The following is a 23,805-nucleotide window of genomic DNA, read 5'->3' on the forward strand; positions in this document are numbered from 1 at the left end:
ATGCCATGCTCTGAAGCATCTGTCTGCACAATAAATTCCTGGGAGTAGTCAGGGGCCTTGAGCACAGGGGTTGTGCACATGGCTTCCTTCAGAGAATCAAAGGCTTTCTGACAAGCCTCTGTCCAATTTACCAACCTAGGTTGCTTTTTGGAAGTAAATTCTTTCAAGGGTGACACAATGGTACCATAGCCCTTGACAAACCTGTGGTAGTATCCAGTGAGGCCTAAAAAGGCTCTCACTTCAGTCTGTGTTCTAGGTGGTTGCCAGGCCTTGAGAGTTTCAATCTTGGCCTAGGGAGGCTGCACCTTGCCACCACCTACTAGGTGTCCCAAGTACACCACGGAACCCTGCCCAATCTGGCACGTACTAGCCTTGATGGTCCGGCCTGCCTGTTGCAGGGCCTGAAGCACCTCCTTGAGGTGGAGCAGGTGTTCCTCCCAGCTGGAACTATAGACAGCCATGTCATCTAGGTAGGCTGCGCAGTAGGCATCCTTGCCAGCTAGGCCCCAGTTAACCAACCGTTTGGAAGGTAGCCGGGCATTTTTCAACCCAAAGGGCATCACCTGGAACTGGTATTGGCCATCAGGTGTGGAAAATGCAGATCTCTCTTTAGCACCCTCAGTTAGGGCGATCTGCCAGTACCCTGATGTAAGATCAAACGTACTCAGGAACTCGGCAGCGCCTAGCCTGTCAACAAGCCATCAGCTTGGGGGATGGGGTGAGTGTCAGTCCGTGTGACTGAGTTGAGACCCCAGTAGTCCACACAGAACCGGAGTCCTGGCTTTGCACCGGGGGCAGCAGCCTTAGAAACCAGCACCACAGGGCTGGCCCAGAGACTACTGGATTTCTCAATAACCCCTAAGGTCAACATATTGGAGACCTCCTCCTTGATGCTGGCCTTCACCTTATCCGACAACCTGTAAATTTTGTTCTTCACAGGGAGACTGTCTCCTGTGTCAATGTCATGGACGCATAGATGAGTAAGTCCAGGAGTAAGGGAAAACAGGGAAGAGAACTGCTCTAACAGCTCATAGCAGTCTCCTCTCTGGTCTAGAGTCAGGTAGTCAGAGAGAATGACACCCTCCACTCACCCATCACCTTCTTCGGTAGAGAGGAGGTGGGGGAGAGGTTCACTTTCCTCTTCCATGCCCTCATCTGTGACTAGGAGCATACTGACCTTATACCTCTCAAAGTGAGCTTTGAGTCTGTTGTGACAGAGAACCCTTAAGGGGTGCCTAAGGGTCTTGAGGTCCACTAGGTAAGTGACCTTCCCCTTCCGCTCCATAATCTCAAATGGGCCAGACAAGCGGTCCTGGAGAGCCCTAGGCTATACTGGTTCCATCACCAAAACCTTGTCTCCAGGTGAGAACTCAACCAGAGTGGCCTTCTGGTCGTACCACTCCTTCATCACCTTTTGACTGGCCTCAAGTTTACTCTTGGCCTACTTCCAGAAACGTTGGGTTTGGTTGCGGAGAGCCACATGTAGCTGACCACATCCTGGGGAGGTGTATTGGGAGCTTTCTCCCAGCCCTCTTTTACTATGCTTAGTGGTTCCCTGACAAGGTGACCATAGAGAAGTTCAAAGGGGCTGAACCCTACCCCTTTCTGGGGCACTTCCCTGTAAGCAAACAGCAGGCACAGTAATAGGACGTCCCACTTACGCCTCATGGCTTCAGTCAGGCCATTGATCATGTCTTTAAGGGTCTTTTTGGATCTCTCAACAAGCCCATTGGACTGAGGATGATAAGGGGTGGTAAACCAGTAGGTCACTCCACACTCATCCCACATGGACTTCATGTATGCAGACATGAAGTTTGTGCTTCTGTCAGACACAACTTCCTTAGGGAATCCCACACGGTAAATATTCCCTTTAGGGCTCTGGTCACCACCCGTGCAGTCACTGTTCTCAGAGGGATTGCCCCTGGATAGCGGGTGGCATTGTCCACCAAAACCAGGATAAACCTGTTGCCCAAGGCAGTATTGGGGTCCAAGGGACCAACAATGTCGATGCCCACCCTTTCAAAGGGGGTGCCAACGACGGGAAGTGGGATAGGGAGAGCTTTAAGCTTTTTCCCTGTCTTCCCACTAGCCTGGCAGGTGGGGCAGGCTCTGCAGAACTTATCTGAGGCTACCCTTATCTAGACCAATGGAAGTGTGTGACAAGCCTGTCAAAGGTCTTGTCTTGGCCCAGATGTCCTAACAGGGGAATGTCGGGAGCCAGACACAGTAGGAACGCCCGGTAACACTTGGGGACCACCAGCACACGTGCTGCCCCAGGGCCCTGAACCTTCGGCACACTGTAAAGGAGATCATTCTCCCAGTAAATATGGTGAGTGCCAGAGGCTTCACCAGCTGCTTGGGCTTCGACCTGTCACCTCAGACCCTCAAGGGCAGGGCCTTCTTTCTGCGCCTTGCAGAACTCTGCCCTGGTTGGCCCACCCTCCACTTGCCAGCCAGCAAGTTCAGATAGGTTGCCCATGGCAGCTATGTCCTCTCCAGTTGTCTCAGGGGCCTCCTTCTCCTCAGGGGCCCGCCCACCACTGTGGGAACTTCTGAAGCGGGTTTCCTGCGCTTCTTGCCCTTCCTCTTTGCAGCTGTGTGGGCCATTGTTCCAGGCTCCTACGCCCTTGACTCCCTTCCTGAGCAGCCATCGACCTTGTGGTCATGCAGACCCACTCAGGCAAACCTAACATCTCCAGGTGGGATCTGAGCTCTACCTCCTTCCAGGCAGTATGCGCAAGATCATTGCCTAACAGACAATCTACAGGCATGGCAGGACTCAGCTACTTTCAGAGTACCAGAGATCTCTCCCCCCCCATTCAAAGGGAACCAGAGCCACCGGTAGATGACTCTCACGATTGTCAGCAACAATGACCTGGTGGAATGTATTAGGGAGTATCTGCTCTGCTGATACCAGCTGACTCTTGACAGTAGTCATACTGGCTCCTGTGTCACGCAGAGCCTCCACCCTTTGCCCATCAATAGTGACCCACTGCCTATACTTTGAAGTATTTGCAGGCATGTGACCTTTAGGGACCATCTCTCTATCAACCCGGGACAGTAGGGATACCTCTGTCTGCACCCCAATGCTAACTGGACTGTCTCCCCCCAAGCGCTACACTAGCCAATCCAGTTGTCTATCCAGTGGTGGACTGTGCTCTCTTGGAACACTGGGAGTTGCCCTTAGAGTGTCTGGTAGCACTCCAAGCATTTGGGAATAAACTTCCCTAACTTTCTATGAAAGAACCCTGGTTTCTTCCCAAATCTAGAAGAGGAATGGTAACCACCCCCACCTTGGGAAATGTTTTGGGGGCCTTTAGAGAACTCCTAATCTTTACGTTTTTCTCCCCCCTCTTTCTTCTGTTGGGAACCCTGACCACCTTTGTGGGTGTGTCCCCCAGATGCCTTCTTGGACACTCTGGCGCTAACCGAGAGGTCCGCCTCCTCAGCAAGCTTCCTGGGATCAGTCAGCTTGCTATCTACTAAGTGCTAGCGCAACTCTGTAAAAGAAATACTGAACATATGCTCTCTCAGAATCAAGTCATATAACCCTTTGTAATCATCTACTTTTCTGCCCGCACACATCCATTCAGTGCCTTATTGAAGAAATCAAAACAATCTACCCAAGTTTGTGTGGAAAGTTTAGTGCTGTCCCTAAACCTCTGATGGTATTTCTCAGGGGTCAGCCCAAACTTTGCCAGTAAAGCGGCTTCCATGGGTGCATAGACATTCTGATCATGTGGAGCTAGTGTAAGAAGTGTGTCCCACCCCACTGCTGCTACATAAAACCACAAGGCCATCCCCCCATTGCTCCTCGGAGGTCCCATGGGCCATTAGTGCAACTTCATAGGCAGCCAACCACTTGTAATTGTCATCTCCCACCACATAACTTGGCACCACATTCTTGGGTATACGAACCTTTTTCTCCCCAACAGGTCCTGCATGTATGCTGCCACCATCACTGCTGGACTCAGACTGTCTCGCCTTGATCTCCAGGTCCTTGAGACTCAGATCATGAGCCAACAAACATTTTTCTCAGCCAAGGCTCTCTCAGCTGCAGCTTCAGCTCTCTCAGCTTCAATCTGTGTGGCTGCTCTTTCAGCCTCAGCTTGCTTTGCTTCTCTCTCTGCTCTCCTTTCCTCCTGTTGATAACCTTGCCATCTTCAATTGAAACTCTCTCTCCTTTCTCCTTTCCTCTGCAGTCAGGTCTTGATCAGATACACTGTTCCCTGGTTTGGCGGGGTAACATAATCCACTGATGGCAAAAAATCCTCTGGGGAAACATCTTCTGACTCCTCCTCCTTAGCATCCTCCACTGAATGGGCTTCTGCCCAGGCCCTCAGCGCCATTTGAAATTCTTCCTTCCTGGGGGCACCTTGGGTGGGTACTCCCATATGCCTGCAGAACCCTTTTAGCTGTTTGACAGTATATGTCTCCAACATGGCCTGGTCAAAATCTCCTGCTTGTGTCCCAGCCTGAGACATGTTGAGTGATACAATGATGACAAATAACGAGACAAGACAAAACTTCACCTGAAACAAGAAAAAAGAGAAAGTAGAAAGTTTGGTATGAAAAAGAAAAGAGCAATGTAAATGGTAAAAAAAACTTCAACATGTCAAGGGGAAGGACCAGCAATCTCCATGGCAGATGAAGAATTCACCCCTCAAGGTATAAGATTTGTCTTTGTGAGTAAGTTTAAAAGTGCATGGATGGAGTAAGCTAAAATGTGTGCCTAGAGCAAGCACTGACGGTTGATGAGATAGAAATTCCTCCCTTCTTTCTGCCATGTGTTTAGCGACACCCTGCATGAAGAAAAGCTTGAAACCAGACCAGATTAGTAGTGTTTTGGATTTGGCTGCCCTTAGTACCTCAAGTAAATCTGTATATTCCAGGAATAGGGTAATGATGCCTCTGGGTAAGCACTGTAGATTTAGGTAAATCCAGATGCTGTGGCAAAAAAGTGGTGACAAAGGAAACAGGATAATTGCCTTCAGTCTCCTCCGGAAGACCATATACGTGAAGATTGGTACAACAATTTCTGTTTTCTAAGTCTTTGGCATACTTTTGAAGGGATTGAATTGGCTTCCGCATAGTAGATATATGTGAGGACTCATCCTGAAGATCACTGATTTGACATTCTGCTTCTGTAAAGTGAAAGTCTATAGTAGAACATTTTGCATCCAACGCTTGAATTCTAGTATTAATTCCTAAACAGAAGGACACAATGCTTGAATGTCCTCCAACAAGAGTTCTATTGAGATGAGTGAGGAAACTTTATCTGTAGATGTTGGGTCCTGTTTTCAATTGTTTTGAGGAACCTGCTGGCTGAGCCTTTAATATGGAATTTAATTTAGGAATTGCTGAAGGCATGATTTAAGTTGAGTAGTGAGTAGCCATGAGAATAGAAAATAAATTATATTTTACTTTCAATTTGCACATTTTACCAATTAAAGTGGGCTTAATGAAAGAAGAAGCAAGTTAGTGATAATATTTTGAGCTTCTAGGGTATACCAGAGGAGCGTGCAATAAGGGGGTGAGGAAAGTCTGAATAAACAAAAAAAAACAGAGAAATATAGTAGGAGAATGTCTTTAATTTGGTGAAGATGCCACAAAAGGAGTGAAAGACTATTGATAGGTAATATTGGTGACATTTGCGTAGAATAAGTACCTGAGGCGAGTTCCTGAAAAGAGAAGAATTCAGAGATGCGTGAAAATGACGGCCGCATCGGTGAGAGAGTGCGACGGTGCTGACAGGCAACTTCTAATTACGGCAGCATGTTTTTTTGAAGTAAGGTGGAAAGTGCTTGGCTGCCAATGTGGTGGCTTCAGTAGCATTCCGCTGTAATTAGATGAGCGGAAGCTGATGTTATCAGGAGTGAAAGGCCTCCAACACTGCACAGAGCCCCACTAGCCTGCCGCAATTCCTCATGGCGAGCTAAGGCATGCCCCCTAATAGGCACATTTTTAAAATGTGAAAAGCATCTGAGCATAATCTGTTTACCAATCTGTCCAACTTTGTAACTGGAGAAATTTAATACCTGCCCAGAAGTCACAGAGTGAAATAATGAGTGAGACTGATCTCCATTTTGGACTACAAAGGCACAAATCTTCAGACACAAATAGCAACATTTTGTAAGCTGGTCTCAAGGTGCAGAATGAGCCAGCATGCCCTGCCCATAGCAGAGGGATGCTATTAGTTGCACCGTGGGCAGAAGTTTACCAGAGCATCTCCAGTAGCTTCTCTTCTCGCAACGGGTGTAATTTCATCCAGGGGCACCAAAGCAGTAGGGCCTTTAAGAAGTCAGGGGGCCCAAAGTGCTCCTTCTTTGTCCCACAACGGGTGTAATGTCATCCAGGGACACCAAGGCAGTAGGGCCTTTAAGAAGTCGGTGGGCCCAAAGTGCTCCCTCTTTGTCCCACGGCCACATGACAGTCAACATCTCCAGAGGCTCTGGACCTGCATCAGCAGCAGTATTGTAGGCAAACAAAACAAGGTAAGCCTGGAGATGTTGTAGAGTGTGGTTGTGGGTCATCCTCAATGTTTAAAATTCAACAAAGATAAAATTCTAAAACTCATAAACAAGTAGCTAGTTGCATACATTACGAGGCTGGCCTGGCTTATAGTGGGTATCTAGTGGTACTTACACCTTGTGCCATGTCCAGTTATCCCTTATTAGTAGGTTAGAGGTGTTCTAGCAGCTTAGGCTGATAGAGGTAGCTATAGCAGAGCAGCTTAGGCTGAACTAGGAGACATGCAAAGCTCCTACTATACCACTTATATCATATAGCACTATATCATAGGAAAACACAATACTCAGAGTTACTAAAAATAAAGGTACTTTATTTTAGTGACAATATGCCAAAAGTATCTCAGAGGATATACTCCCTTTGGAGGTAAGTAATATACACAAAATATATGCACACAAACCAAATCAGGTAAGTAAACAGTTAGAAAAGTAGTGCAAACACTGTAGAACACAATAGAATGCAACAGGAGACAATAGGAGACAATAGGCCTAGGGGCAACACAAACCATATACTTCAAAAGTGGAATGCGAACCACAAATGGACCCTAGGCCTAGTGTAGTGTGTAGAGGGCCACTGGGAGTGTAAGAAAACACTAAGGGTTTTCAAGATACCCCACCCCAAGACCCTGAAAAGTAGGAGTAAAGTTACCCTACTAGCCCAGAAAGATATTAAAGTCGAGATAGGGGATTCTGCAAGGCCAACAACTGACTGCAAAACACTGAAGATGGATTCCTGGACCTGAGGACCTGTAAAGGAAGGGGACCAAGTCCAACGGAAGGTGCCAGGAATTTCTCCTCCAGTCAAAAGATGTCCCACGGCGTGTTGGAGGATGCAGAGTTGTTTTCATGCAGAAAGACCACAAACAAGCCTTGCTAGCTGCAAGAGTCACGATTAAGGATTTTGGGTGCTGCTAAGGCCCAGGAAGGACCAGGAGGTCGCCCCTTGGAAGAGGAGACAGAGGGGACGTTCCACAACACAGAGAGCCCATGCAGAAGCAGGCAGCTCCCACAGAAACACCTGAAGAGGCACTTAGAAGATCTGAGGACAGCGGTAGACTCAGAGTCACAAAAGAGGGTCCCACGACGTCGGAGTCCAACTCAGCGAGTTGGGTAATGCAGGACGGAGTGCGGGGGACCTGGGTTAGGCTGTGCATGAAGGAAGTCTTGCAAAAGTGCACCGAAGCCAAAGCAGCTGCAGTTCACGCAGTACACAGGATTACTGTCTGACATGGGGAAGCAAGGACTTACCTCCACTAAATTTGGACAGAAGGGCCACTGGACTGTCAAGACACTTGGACCCAGCTCTTGTGTTCCAGGGACCACGCTTGTCAGGATGAGAGGGGACCCAGAGGACCAGTGTTGCAGAAGTTTGGTGCCTGCGTTAGCAGGGAGAAGATTCCGTCGACCCACAGGAGATTTCTTCTTGGCTTCCAGTGCAGGGTAATGGCAGACAGCCCTCAGAGCATGCACCACCAGGAAACAGTCGAGAAAGCCGGCAGGATGAGGCGCTAGAATGTTGCTGGTAGTCTTCTTGCTACTTTGTTGCGGTTATGCAGGCGTCCAGGAGCAGTCAGCGGTCGATCCTTGGCAGAAGTCGAAGAGGGAAGTGCAGAGGAACTCTGGTGAGCTCTTGCATTTGTTATCTGATGAGATACCCACAGGAGAGACCCTAAATATCCCTCAGAGGATGATTGGCTACAGAGAAAAGTAAGCACCTATCAGGAGGGGTCTCTGACGTCACCTGCTGGCACTGGCCACTCAGCGCTGTCCATTGTGCCCTCACACCTCTGCATCCAAGACGGCAGAGGTCTGGGACACACTGGAGGATCTCTTGGCACCTCCCCTGGGAGGTGCTGGTCAGGGGAGTGGTCACTCCCCTTTCCTTTGTCCAGGTTGTGCCAGAGCAGGGCTGGGGGGGATCCCTGAACCAGTGTAGACTGGCTTATGCAGAGAGGGCACCATCAACGCATTTCCACAGGCCAGGAGAGGCTACTCCTCCCAGGCTCTTCACACCTATTTCCAAAGGGAGAGGGTGTAACACCCCCTCTCAGAGGAAATCCTTTGTTCTGCCTTCCTGGGACCAGGCTGCCCAGGCCCCAGGGGGGCAGAAACCTGGCTGAGGTGTTGGCAGCAGCAGTAGCTGCAGTGGAGACCCCGGAAAGTTAGTTTGGCAGTACCCGGGCTCTATGATGGAGACCAAGGGATGCATGGAATTGGGGGGACAATTCCATGATCCTAGACATGTTACATGGCCATGTTCAGAGTTACCATTTTGACGCTACATATACGTAGTGACCTATATGTAGTGCACACGTGTAATGGTGTCCCCGCACTCACAAAGTCCGGGGAATTTGCCCTGAACAAAGTGGGGGCACCTTGGCTAGTGCCAGGGTGCCCACACACTAAGTAACTTTGCACCTAACCTTCACCAAGTGAGGGTTAGACATATAGATGACTTAAAAGTTACTTAAGTGCAGTGAAAAATGGCTGTGAAATAACGTGGACGTTATTTCACTCAGGCTGCAGTGGCAGTCCTGTGTAAGAATTGTCTGAGCTCCCTATGGGTGGCAAAAGAAATGCTGCAGCCCATAGGGATCTCCTGGAACCCCAATTACCCTGGGTAACTAGGTACCATATACAAGGGAATTATACTTGGGTGTTCCAGTGTCCCAATAAGAATTGGTAAAATTCGTCACTATCCTGCAGTGACAATTTTAAAACCAGAGAGAGCATAAACACTGAGATTCTGGTTAGCAGAGCCTCAGTGATACAGTTAGGCACCACACAGGGAACACATTTAGGGCATACTTTATGAGCACTGGGGTCCTGACTAGCACGTTCCCAGTGACACATAGGCAAAAACAAACAAACATACAGTAAAAATGGGGGTAATATGCCAGGCAAGATGGTACTTTCCTACACATACCCTTCCTTTGACAAAGCCACAAGAAAAGTAAAAATATTGTAATCAGGCCTTGATAGTGCACAGTCCTGTCTGACGTTTTTGCTACCAGCGGTTTTGTGTTTATTCTTATCTTTCACTTTGTTGTTTCAAAATTCTGTTCTTTTGCTCTTCATATGCACAGGTATATTTAAGCAATTTAACCATGCGTCTGAATCTCTGGCCTATTTACTCATTCAGGGTCATTCTGGAGTGTTCAGCTGTAAACGTGTCTCGCTTTTTCTTCTGTTAACTATATTGTGGTAATTTAGAGGCATCTTATTTTATTTACTATTATTTATTTATTAATTTTTAGGGTTGAGCGCAAAGCGCTCTGTCCCTGGCGTAATCTCTCTATGGGCTTGTAACCACGCCCACATCAAGCACATCAGTTTGGTTGGTTTGTGGGCCTTTTAAAATTAGATTGATTTAATTAGTGAAAGGCATGCATACGTCATGCCTTTTCCAGTGTTTAGCCCACCTCGAGCACACCAGCCAACTACTGAAAACATACGACCATGTTTTCCTTTTGGTTTTGGCACAATTTTTTCTCTTTATTTCACAGGCAGTGTGATCTCACTGGATAGTAGTAGAGCGCTTTCCATGATATCGACCCTGTCACATCGATATTTGCACTTTTGCCGGTTACATGGATAATTGCACTTTTGCTGATACGTTTCACTGCGAGCGAACTTCTGTTTCCTTTTGTGTGTTTGCTTTGCGCTCAAGGTGACCATCGGCTCGCTTATGTGAAACTGTTTTCATTTTCAGTTTATGTGGCAAGAAAAGTCCGGTTAGGAGTTTACTACACTAATGGCTTTAAGTCGACTAAACGTGAGACCTATTGCATTGCAATTACTTGTTCTTTTTGGTTATGGTGCATAAAGTAACTACAGCGAGCCTCATAAAGACAGCATAGTTACATGCTCAACTCCATTATTTAATGTTACTTTAAAGTCAAGCTAATGGCGCAATGCTTTTTCTGGTCAGAGGTGGTAGGTGAGGAGGGCAGGGGGCTGCCTTAATTGAACCGTGTATTAAAGTGGGTAATTGATGTGTTTCTTCGGGCTAGGTATCAGGGTGTTGGACTATCGGGCAGCATGCAACACTAGCTTAGTTCCCACACAGCAGGGTGGGTTTATTATGGCCTGTCAGCCAGAACCTTGACCTATCAGGTTCACTGAATGAGATTTCACAGTGAAGGTGCTTTCTTCCATTGGTGCAGCATGTGCTGTGACACCAGGACACAGAACGTTGGGGAGGAGTGGGCATTGTATCCCATTGCATCCTCATTATTGCTACTGTCTTACAATTCAAACGGCACCAAGAGGGGCTTTTTCCTACCCTACATTAGGGCCTTTGACAGCCTGGCTGTGTCATTGGATTATAGTGGACTCCCATTTTTATTTAAAGGGTAGTTTATTTAATGTGGATCCTAGGTGGAAATTTGAGCAGAAGAGAAGGGTTCTTCTCTAAAAATTGGACTGGTTGGCTGGCTCTGACCTCTTGGCAGGGTAGTAATCTTGTTAGGCACAGGGCTGGCTGGAGGGGGGGCTGACCTGCTGGTGGTCCTAGATCTTTGAGCTCTACCCAGGGTTGCCTGGAGTTGATTTTGAATAGGAGCTTCGCTTGGAGGCCAGTCATGCTGCACGTACCCCGGCAGGGACAGTGTGATATGCGGTTCCATGGAGTTGTATGCTGTGTATCTAACTCTGTATATTTTCCATACCTTCAATAGTCAGAGGTGAAAGCTTGTATAAATAAATGTTGATGACATTATTTGCCCAAGACCCCTTGGTGAAGAAGGAGAATTGCTGGCACCAGGTGCCTGCCACTACAGGGGATGCATATAGAAAGAATCTTCTGGCTGCAATACATTTATGATCTGCTTATCACTGTACGGAGGGATCATGTATAAATGCATTTTGGTTTATTTATTTCAAGTCACTTGGGGTGCCATCTGTGTATGGCCCTCCTTGTTTTCTTGTGTTTATATCTAACACTTGTATAACTGCCATTTCATTCACTAATGGTGGTTTGCTTGATGAAAGAGCTACGTTTTGGTGATACCAGACAATCAGAGTATGTCTCTCACTCGTCTTGGGGATGGGATGGTTATATGGGTGGTGAAGTTTTGCGACTTGCACGTTGTGAGCACACTAAGGGCCTCATTTACGAGGCCAATGATGCAGGGTGACGCAGCAAGTACCTTGCGGTGCCACCCTAAACCACCCGGAAGAGCACAAATGCACAGCATCTGCAAGATATGGTGCATTTATGTCCTCTTCCCCTGTACTGGCACACAAATTGCATGAATGGACAACTTCCTGCAGAAAAACAATAACAAGAGATGCTTTCATCTTTTTATATGTGCTGCTGAATGGAGCATACATAGAAAGAGGAAAAAACAGGAAGAAATTAATATATTTCTCCCTGTTGCATCGTTCGTACACCACCCCTAAGGTGGCATAGGAATCCGACGCATATTTACAAGGCAGTGAAAAGCCACTCAAGGTGACTATGCATGACCATGTAATTATGGGATGGCACACTGTGCCACAGGAGTATCAAAACAATTATGCTCAGGTGGCACAGTGTGCCACTAGTACCTCGTAAGTGAGACCCTCAGTGTTCGTCCCACTCCCCCATCTTTCTTTTCTTTCTAATTGATGGCTTTCCCCCTGGCAACCACTGTGTGACTGTTGCTTTTGACATAACATCCATCTTCCACCTGGAAATATCACATTCTTACAGCCTTAAGCTTGATGTAGCATTATACCAATAATTAGTTACACAGATGTTACAGAATCTTTCCAAGTTGTCAGTCGCTCCTTTCTTTTCTATCGTCAAGCAATCTCTGTCTCATTATCCAGGGTTCTACACCTCATTTTCTAATGTCTAGTGGCACAGTCTGTGGTGCTAGAACAATTTTAAGAAGGAGTGTACTGCCATCAGTTTAACATCACTGAAGACTTAGGCATTGTAAAAGTCCAAGTCATGTAGGATTTTCCAAACATTAATCTGAGGTTATATAGAATTGTACTTTTCAAATGTTCCTGTCAAGTTAGGTAGCTTGGTGCTTCCAAACACAAACAGTTTTGTGTGGGTATCTTCCAGGCTTGGTCACACCTGCTGCTCCTGCAGTCACCTTTTCCACAACATTGACTGCTGTCCTTGTAACCATGAGGGTGTTGATGATTAATCTTTGCACCCTTAACCAGCACTTGGAAAGCATGCCTCATCCAATTAATTCTATGAAGGGTATTAAAAATAAGCTGTCTCCTCCTCTTCATAATGAGATGGGGCAACGACAGTCACATCCAGTTGGCATAATCAACCATCTTGTTGATTTTGCTCCCTGGCATATGCACAGTTATGTAGTCCCTTTAGGTTAGGATTGGCAGCACAGCTCGGCCTTAATAAGTAGTATATTTTCCATATGCTATGCATTGCTGCTCATTGACTAGTCATCCATTTAAATGAAAAGCATCTCTCCACAGTATTATGTAAGCTATGGATGACTGTTCACCTTTAGATGCATCACCATGAACCACTTTCTAGGCAGTAAGATTCTACCCTGAAGGTATTTCCTATGCATATTATCTGCCAAGGATAAATGTGTCATCCAGACCCATTCATTGTTCTATCAGTATGAGGCTGGAAACAATAGAGGACTTGCACTTTTGTATAGCTTCAGCCTTCTTCTCCTTGTCTTAGTCATTATCCATACATGTCTAAAGACATTTACAGAGTTTGATGAATCATAAAGCGGTTAAAATCGGGGTGCAGTTGCTTGATGAATCACACATTTAGCTTGACAACGCCTGTATTAAACACACCGTAAGTCTTCCCCAATGTCATGCTTGGCCTGAATAACTTGAAAATCTTCTTCACAGCATAGTACCCGACCAGCAAGTCTTTCACACCTGAAAAGCCTTCTTTGGTGGCCCTCAAGCAGATATTCAGGTGTTCCAGCTGCACCATTAGTCTCAGGGCAGCCGTTGCCAGAGCTGCAAACTTGCAGAACAGGTATTTTTGTGAGTTCCAAGAGTGATGAACTGTAGTAAATGGAAGCCTGGTCATTAGCATCAACTGTCATCCTGCAGAGTCAGTATTATCAATTTTAGCAGTTGAGTTCCAGAAATCTTTGGAGGTCCTTGTAACCAGCATGCATGGTGGCAGATGTGCCTGAGTGGGTAATGGCTCGACCCATCTTTAGTGTTATGTATGCTTGATATGGTTCTGAAAATGCAATTACTCTTCACTAGTATTGCAAAGCATGCATACACAAAATTACCTGCACACATGGTTTGCATGTCTTTGAATGCTGCCCATGCACAACAATCTCTCTTTTATTAATTTCACTAATTGATGACTCCAGGATGGCCTCTTATAGAAGGGGTCAGTTCCAGATTTAAAGAGACCCACTGCTTGCCCTTTGCATCTTCTGGCTTAGTGTTCACTCTTCTTTGCTATTTATGGGTTGCTTTTGTTTTGTGTGTGTTGGACCTGGCCTTTTTTGCAGGGCCATCTTCAAAGTTTGTGCCTTCCTCCTCCTATTTTTCTGACCTCCTTTTGTTGGCTCAAGGACTCTGGGCACTTTATCACTGCTGATCAATGCTAAAGTTCATGTGCTCTCCCTTCTTAATTTGGTATGATTGGCTTCCACCTGATTGGCTTATTTAATTTACCTGTAAGTCCCTTGTACAGTGGTATTCTTTATACCCAGGGCCTGTAAATTAAATGCAACTAGTCGGCCTTTAGCACAGCTTATGCCACTCACAGAAGTAGCCTTTCAAACCTTTATCAGACCTGCCCCCGCAGGGCCTTTACTGCCACATGAACCTAGTATCAAAATTCACTTGCCAGGCCTGGAACTCCCCTTTTACTACATATGTCACTCTTAAGATAGGCCCTAGGCAGCCCTATGGGCAGGGTGCTGTGTATGTAGGAGGCAGGACAGGGGCCTTGTTGTGTGACATGTACTAGTTGTGACAAACACCCTATTTGGTTTCTCACAGCTGTGAGAGCTGCCTATCTCAAAGGAGAGCATTGGAAAAGCCCTTTCATGTGGCTAAATGATCATTTACGATCTATGAGTGGTGGAGTGGGCATGTTTGGTATGGTTGGAATGGTAGTGAAACATGATGCTTACTGGTGTAGGTGGATTTGTGATTACCATTGTAGAAATACTACTTTTAGATAGTGGGCATTTCTCTGTGCTTAAAACTCTGCTGCTTTGGCAGCTTGACACCGATTTGCGTCTTGGGTAGGGTGACAGCTGGGCTTTGTGCATACTTTCCAGACAGCCATCAGATAGAGAGGGTGGAGGTGTAATAGAAGTACATCTGCATACTGAGTGGTATTCCTGGACTGGGAGAGATAGATGCGGGCGCACTTTCATTTATTTAGGCTGTGTCCTGCTCTGACACAAAAGGTTTGTTTCCCCACTACTGATGTCTTGAGCCAGTGTGAAGGAGAAGGGGCATTCCTGGAACTGGATAGAGCTGGTTGGACTTCTCCCCACTTCTAGAAGCTGGGCAAAAAGAGTGTAGGTATAGGGCTTGTTTCCCATGTTAAAACACACAGAGAGAACAGAGACCCTGATGGACACTGTAGGGGCTGGGCATTAGATGATGGAAGGACTCGCCAGGAACCTCCTTGGGACTGGTCTGCTGTTCTGCTGATCTGTCACCTGCTAGGAGGACTGCCACTGCCCTGACCCCTTGTACTTGCTTGCTTGCTGGGGCCTTGCAGTCCTGTGTCCCCATAACTTTCTACAGGGGCTAGGTTGTGTGCCCCCTGTTCGCCTGCATTTCTGTTGCATTGGCGCTGTCTGCATGCTTCTGCTGGGCATGAGTGGAGTGCCCCTTGCCCTTGTTGGTTATGTGGAGAGTGCTTTAGGGACCACAGTGCATGAGGAAGTGCCTTCTTTGCCTTATCCTTTGATTATAGCACTTTGTTGGTACCTGGAGAGGGAGGAGCTTGTAGGAGGCTGGACTGGCTTGTAGTGAGTACCAAGGGGTACTTACACCTTGCACCAGGCCCAGGTATCCCTTATTAGTGTGTAGGGTGTCTAGCAGCTTAGGCTGATAGATAATGGTAGCTTAGCAGAGCAGCTTAGGCTGAACTAGGAGACGAGTGAAGCTCGTACAGTACCACTAGTGTCATATGCACAATATCATAAGAAAACACAATACACAGATATACTAAAAATAAAGGTACTTTATTTTTATGACAATATGCCAAAAGTATCTCAGTGAGTACCCTCAGTATGAGGATAGCAAATATACACAAGATATATGTACACAATACCATAAATATGCAGTATGGTATTAGAAAACAGTGCAAACAATGTATAGTTACAATAGGATGTAATGGGGACACATAGGGATAGGGGCAACAAAAACCATATACTCCAAAAGTGGAATGCGAACCACGAATGGACCCCAAACCTATGTGACCTCGTAAAGGGTCGCTGGGACTGTAAGAAAACAGTGAGGGTTAGAAAAATAGCAAACCCCAAGACCCTGAAAAGTGAGTGCAAAGTGCACTAAAGTTCCCCAAAGAGCACAGAAGTCGTGATAGGGGAATTCTGCAGGAAAGACACAAACCAGCAATGCAACAACGGTGGATTTCCAAACGAGGGTACCTGTGGAACAAGGGGACCAAGTCCAAAAGTCATAAGCAAGTCGGAGATGGGCAGATGCCCAGGAAATGCCAGCTGTGGGTGCAAAGAAGCTGCTACTGGACAGTAGAAGCTGAGGATTCTGCAGGAACAACAAGGGCTAGAAACTTCCCCTTTGGAGGATGGATGCCCCACACGGTGGAGAGTCGTGCAGAAGTGTTTTCCTGAAGAAAGACCGCAAACAAGCCTTGCTAGCTGCAAGTCGTGCAGTTAGGTTTTTTGATGCTGCTGTGGCCCAGGAGGGACCAGGATGTCGCCAATTGCGTCAGGGGACAGAGGGGGCGCCCAGCAGGACGAGAAGTCCTCTCAGAAGCAGGCAGCACCCGTAGAAGTGCCAGAACAGGCACTACAAAGAGGAGTGAAACGGTGCTCAGCCGAAGTTACACAAAGGAGTCCCACATCGCCGGAGGACAACTCAGGAGGTCGTGCAATGCAGGTTAGAGTGCCGTGGACCCAGGCTTGGCTGTGCACAAAGGATTTCCGCCGGAAGTGCACAGAGGCCGGAGTAGCTGCAAAAGTCCCAGTTTCCAGCAATGCAGTCTGGCGTGGGGAGGCAAGGACTTACCCCCACCAAACTTGGACTGAAGAGTCACTGGACTGTGGGAGTCACTTGGACAGAGTTGCTGGATTCAAGGGACCTCGCTCGTCGTGCTGAGAGGAGACCCAGAGGACCGGTGATGCAGTTCTTTGGTGCCTGCGGTTGCTGGGGGACGATTCTGTCGACCCACGGGAGATTTCTTCTGAGCTTCTAGTGCAGAGAGGAGGCAGACTACCCCCACAGTATGCACCACCCGGAAAGCAGTCGAGAAGGCGGCAGGATCAGCGTTACAGAGTTGCAGTAGTCGTCTTCGCTACTTTGTTGCAGTTCTGCAGGCTTCCAGCGCGGTCAGCAGTCGATTCCTTGGCAGAAGGTGAAGAGAGAGATGCAGAGGAACTCTGATGAGCTCTTGCATTCATTATCTAAGGAATTCCCCAAAGCAGAGACCCTAAATAGCCAGAAAAGAGGGTTTGGCTACTTAGGAGAGAGGATAGGCTAGCAACACCTGAAGGAGCCTATCAGAAGGAGTCTCTGACGTCACCTGCTGGCCCTGGCCACTCAGAGCAGTCCAGTGTGCCAGCAGCACCTCTGTTTCCAAGATGGCAGAGGTCTGGAGCACACTGGAGGAGCTCTGGGCACCTCCCAGGGGAGGTGCAGGTCAGGGGAGTGGTCACTCCCCTTTCCTTTGTCCAGTTTCGCGCCAGAGCAGGGCTGAGGGATCCCTGAACCGGTGTAGACTGGCTTATGCAGAAATGGGCACCATCTGTGCCCATGAAAGCATTTCCAGAGGCTGGGGGAGGCTATTCCTCCCCTGCCTGAACACCTTTTTCCAAAGGGAGAGGGTGTAACACCCTCTCTCAGAGGAAGTCCTTTGTTCTGCCTTCATGGGCCAAGCCTGGCTGGACCCCAGGAGGGCAGAAACCTGTCTGAGGAGTTGGCAGCAGCTGCAGTGAAACCCCTGAAAAGGCAGTTTGGCAGTACCCGGGTCTGTGCTACAGACCTGTGGGATCATGGGATTGTACCAACAATGCCAGGATGGCATAGAGGGGGCAATTCCATGATCTTAGACATGTTACATGGCCATATTCGGAGTTACCATTGTGAAGCTACACATAGGTAGTGACCTATATGTAGTGTACGCGTGTAATGGTGTCCCCGCACTCACAAAGTCCGGGGAATTGGCCCTGAACAATGTGGGGGCACCTTGGCTAGTGCCAGGGTGCCCACAAACTAAGTAACTTAGCACCCAACCTTTACCAGGTAAAGGTTAGACATATAGGTGACTTATAAGTTACTTAAGTGCAGTGTAAAATGGCTGTGAAATAACGTGGACGTTATTTCACTCAGGCTGCAGTGGCAGGCCTGTGTAAGAATTGTCAGAGCTCCCTATGGGTGGCAAAAGAAATGCTGCAGCCCATAGGGATCTCCTGGAACCCCAATACCCTGGGTACCTCAGTACCATATACTAGGGAATTATAAGGGTGTTCCAGTATGCCAATGTAAATTGGTAAAATTGGTCACTAGCCTGTTAGTGACAATTTGAAAAGAGAGAGCATAACCACTGAGGTTCTGATTAGCAGAGCCTCAGTGAGACTGTTAGGCACCACACAGGGAACACATACATATAGGCCACAAACGTATGAGCACTGGGGTCCTGGCTAGCAGGGTCCCAGTGACACATAACAAACGTACTGAAAACATAGGGTTTTCACTATGAGCACTGGGCCCTGGCTAGCAGGATCCCAGTGAGACAGTGAAAACACCCTGACATACACTCACAAACAGGCCAAAAGTGGGGGTAACAAGGCTAGAAAGAGGCTACTTTCTCACAGAGCTCTTCACTGTTAAATCACAGTGCATGAAGAGCGCTTTTTAAAAAATTGTTGGCCCACTCGAACGCAAGGAAGCACCCTCATGTCTCCGTGTGCAGCCCCTTCCTACCAGACATGGAGAGGTCGCAAGGAGCCTGCTGACCTAGCGTGGATGAGCATGCCCTCGTGCCATGCCCCAGGGTACAAGCAGGTACTTCCTTGTATGAAATGACTGCTGCAGCCCAGGCAGGAGCAACGGACCCTGCCGTTGGAGACTGGGCCTGCTAAAAGTGCGGCAGTTTTTACCTCAGAGCCTGGGAGGGCTCAGCACGTGCTCCAGGAAGGTCTCTCATTGCGAATGGCCACCACTGGAGGGAGCAGCTGATTGCAGGTAGAGGGACAGCTGCCTGGCGGTTTTCTTCTTGCCCCGAGATACCCAGAGAGGGTTCCTCACTGTAACGTGGCAGCCCGTGTGCCCCTCACTCATCTTCCATGCCTGAAAGGAGGGGCCCATGACTATACCATCTTCCAGATGTCAGTAGCAGGCCGGGGTGGCGACCCTTGACTGAAGGCCCTGGTTCTGCCAGTAATGTTTTAGCATTACTGCATTGATGATACTAGGAGTACGGGGCTCCTGGAAGGATCATTGTTAAAGAGTTCACCAAATTACTTCTAAAAGGCGTGGAGGAATTGCGGGCCTATAGCCATGTTGCTAACCACTGTGTTATGTTACCACCCGTCGTGTAAAAGCAGCACAGGTGCGCAATGCCCTGCATGTAGAAGGTGGTGTTGGTGATTCCTAGGGAAGCCATGTTCACCACAATGTTTTCACCTATATGGTATTTGTTGCAACCACCTTTTCTTTACGAGCTGATTATGTGATCTGTTGTGCTTGCCATGTTGGGGAGACCAACACGTTTTCAGGATGTGTCTGATATACCATGGGAGGGTAGTGTTTTGTATGATGTATGACAAATGCATTTGGGAATGTGTCATTCTGTGTGTGTTTATTCTTAGTATTTGTGTGTTTACCTGACTACTGCTGGTTTGGAGTACTAATAACTTGTGTAATGATCTGACAGTTGCTTGTGTAGCAGAGTATTACTGATACATGTCGTTTTTGGTCTGATGATGTTTTGTGCAACACAGTTTATTTTTAGATAACTTGTTGTGGATTTTTCTTGTGATATATTTATTGTGTCACTAGTTTTGTGTGTCTTGTGCAAATGCTTTACACATTTCCTCTGGGGTAAGCCTGACTGCTTGTGCCAAGATACCAAGGGGGTGAGTAGGTGTTATTTTGGGTGTGTAGCTCTCTTGCCCTGACTAGAGTGGTGGTCCCTGCCTGGCTAAGGTGCCTACGTAGCCAACCAGAAATCACATTTTTAACAATGTGTATATGCATTGATTGTATTTTCAAATGCTCTGCCTCCACATGCACTTTAAGCACCACTATGGTTTGTAGTAGGAGTGGGCAAAATATTTTGTTTTGCCCACAGAATTGTCAGAATTCAGGTCACACCGTGTTACCCTGTAATGCTGAGTTCTGGCCAAATTCCGCCAGATTTTTTAACATGCCTGGTCACGAGTGGTCACAGTAGGAGGACTGCCAATCAAGTAGATTTGCTGCTACTCAAGTGGCCGCGTAATCTTAGTGCAATGCATGATGCTGTTCATGCTACTTTTCAGTGCTACTCACTCTACTGTTGCTAAATTGCAGCACACGCTGCATAGTTCTGTCTATTGGCAAAACTCTGCAAGATCTCGCTGAGTTTTTATGTAACTGTGGTTTCTGCAGAGTCCAATTCTGCGAGTTCTGCTAACCCCAGTTCGTAGCTGAGACTTAGAAGAAGGACTGAAAGGATGGCCAGGTTTTCACCAAGTTCTGTTAACATGCAGAGAGGGTTAGGTAGGCTAACAGGAGGCCTTGGTTTGTGTTGTCATCTCAGGAGCAATGCCAAGATGAGAAGCACAATGAATATATTCTGCCATGGATGTCATTTAGAGGTTGAAAAGGGTCACAGCAGCTGCAACCCCTGGTTTACTCTTCATCATCCTGCCACTGCTTTTGCAACCCTGGACTCAGAGGTATCAAAACCATTGTCAAGAACACAGGGGTTATTTGCCCTTATGGGCCCTGTGGTCAACCATCCTTGATTTCTGCCATTTTTAGTACATTCATTTTGGTTCACTAATCACGGTTAGTGTTATACAAAGTGGAGCACCTGAGCACTAACATTGTCTTTGCTGGCAGCTGAGGTAGGTAAAAAGGTTTTTTAAGGTATGTAGTGTGTGTGCTTGAAGGTGACAATGTGTTTGTGTTTGAGAGAGCATGTTTATGTGTAACAGTTAGACCTGTCAGCTCTTGGTGTGGATTCCCTGTCTATTTTGCTTCTGACCTCCTGTTTTTGATCATGTGCTGAATTTAGTGTTTGCTAGCTTTAGGACTCTAGGCACTTTACCACTACTGACCAGTGCTAAAGTGCAAGTGCTCCCTGTCTAAATTGTGTTGGTGATTGGTTTACCCATGCTTGACATATTTGATTTGCTAGAATGCCCCTAATTTAATGTATCATGCGTGCCCAGGGCTTGTAAATTAAGCGCTACTAGTAGGCCTTCAGCACTGATTGTGCCACCCACATGAGTAGCCCTATAAACATGTCCCAGACCTGCTACTGCAGTGTCTGTCTGGCCAGTTGTAATCTGCCATTTTGGCCTGGCAAGTGCATACTCTTGCAGGCACAAACACTCGATTTTACTACCTGCAAGTCACCCCTAAAGTAGGCGCAAGGCAGCCCATGGAGAGGGTGCTGTTTATTTTAAAGGTAGGACATGTTCTGTTGTGTTTTACATGTCCCCATAGTGAAATACTGCTAAATTTGTTTTTCACTATTGCAAGACCTGTCTCTCCCTTAGGGTTGCCTTGAAATACCTTTTAAGTGTAATTTCCCCTTAGGAACATATAGAGATGTGGAGTTTGGAGTCTCTGAACTCACAATTTAAAAATACATTTTTTGGTGAAGTTGGTTTTTGAACTGTAGGTTTGAAAATGCCACTTTTAGAAAGTGGGCATTGCCTTGCTTAACCATTCTATGCCTCTGCCTCTCTTTGGAATACACTTCTGGGTCAGGATGACAGTTGGGCTGTTTATGAATTCACTCTAGACAGCACTCACACACAAAGAGGGCTGAGATGTGCCCTGCATTTCCTGATGGGTCGTCCTGAGCTATAGTGGTGGGAAGAGCTGCCACTTGCACCTGAATGTGCCTGTCCTCACACAATGCAATCTCCAACCGCTTGGATTGTGTCTGGGGCCAGGGCAGGGAAAGGCTTATCCTTAAAGTTTCCCTTCTTCAAAGATAGAAATGGGTATGAGTATTGGACAGCTGACACCACATGGTTAGAACACTTCTGGATGGAGGACATTCTGCCAGGAAGAAGAGCTGGATGTTGTTGGAGGGACTGCCGCTCTACCTGTTGTTTTGATGTGCTGGTCTGCTGCTTGCTGGTTCTGTCCTCGGGAGTGAAAGGACTGAACTTTGCTTTCTACATCCTGCTTTCCAGGCTCTTCAAGGACTTGATGTGAGCTTGCTTCCTGTTAAGAAGTCTCATGGATATCAAAGACTTCACCTGCTAGTGCCTGGCCTCTCATGCTGAGATTCCTGACTTGCTAAGTGGTGCCAAATACAGTTATTAGGCCCTTGGATGTGAGCTCTAGTACACCCAAGAAGAACCCAAGCACATTGACTCCATGGCAACTTTAGAATCAGTGCCATTGTCTGACTCTGTACCGCCGCCTACACCAGAGCTGTGGTCCCAGCTGAGTGCAACAACTGCAACCTGCAACACAGGCCCGAGGCCTCCACAGTGCTTCTGAAGTCCCGCCACAGTGTAAGTCCCCGACTTCTCTTACACTCAACTCCGACTCCACTGCAGCACCTGTGGCCCTATGGTGTGACTGCGACACCACAAAGTCAATGCATTGCATTTTGACCTGCTGGACTCATCCACCCCATCGGGTCATAAAGAACCGAAGCCTCGCCACCCTCCCCTGCAACATTAAGGAACCGATGCCTCACCTCCCTAGTAGCAGTAAGGAACCAACATTACACCGGTTTCAATGATACATCACCTCCCCAACTCTGTGCAGTGTCTTTGTTTCCCATTGTATTCCAAGGTACTGTACCTGGGGTCTGTGCATCACCGTGAGCGACCCACACTCCCCAGCGAGTGGCGTTGAACTCTTGGAAGTGACTCCTTCAAGACGACGCAATAACCCCAGTTGGAGCTAACTTGTTTCAAAGTACTATACTTAATTCTTTGAAAAATGATATTTTTACTTGTGTAAGTTGGATTTTTGTTGTTTTGGTCTTGTTTTCCTCAGATAAATATTGGCTAATTTTCTAAACTGGTGTGAAGTACTTTTGTGATGTTTTCACAGTGTCACTGTGTGTGTACAAATACTTTACACATTGCCTCTGAGATTAGCCTAACTGCTTGAACCAAGTTACCAAGGGGGTGTGAACAAGGGTTATCTTACCTGGGTGACTCCCTTACCCTGATTAGAGTGAGGGTCCCTACTTGGACAGGATGCAAAACCACTGCCAACTAGAGCCCATATTTCTAACAGTAACTGTATGGGTCTGTATGTGTGACTATGCCTGTGTGTGTAAGTAGCACCTATTGACACGTTATGAGTGACAAGCAGTGACATTGAATGCCAGTAAGTTAGTATGAGCGAGTCAGACTGAGTTAGAGTAACAGCAGCGTCAAATGAATGAGAGTGGATAACCAAAAATTAATGAGTAAGTATGAGTGTGTGGGGGTGAGAGAGAATGAACAAGAATGAATGACAGTGAGTGAGTGTAATGATGGGTGAGTATCAGTGAGTAAGAATGACTGAGGGTAAGTGACAAAAAGGGAATGAGAGTAAGAGTGAGTCCAAATCAATGTGAGGGTGTGAAAATATATGAGTGAATCAGAGAGAGAGTGACTGTGCGTGAGTGAGAAAGAGTGAGTGACAGTAAGAATGAGTGGAAAAGAGTGAGATTGAGTGAGTAAGAATGATTAGAGTGGGTGAGTGTGAGTGAATTTAAGTGAACCTGAATGAGGATGTGGTCTTATACTTGTGAGTCTGCGTGTGAACCTGAAGAACTGAAGGTAATTCTTGGCATATAGAGGTAACTATGGCAAAATACTGGCATTGACATAAGAAAGGCAAACATTAGCAAGACCATCACTTGTGAAAAAATACTGGCACTGGCATACTGGAGGTAATAGTTGGCATATGAGACACCCAT

At 47.1% G+C, this 23,805-nt stretch overlaps 1 protein-coding gene across 1 annotated transcript in view; it reads left to right on the top strand.

Moving 5' to 3' along the window:
- The window catches only part of RGS18 (regulator of G protein signaling 18), a 238,137-nt gene that overhangs the window by 209,623 nt on the left and 4,709 nt on the right, over positions 1–23,805 (top strand). The window lies entirely within an intron of this gene.

Source organism: Pleurodeles waltl, chromosome 4_2, assembly GCF_031143425.1.
Source record: "Pleurodeles waltl isolate 20211129_DDA chromosome 4_2, aPleWal1.hap1.20221129, whole genome shotgun sequence".
NCBI lineage: Eukaryota > Metazoa > Chordata > Amphibia > Caudata > Salamandridae > Pleurodeles > Pleurodeles waltl.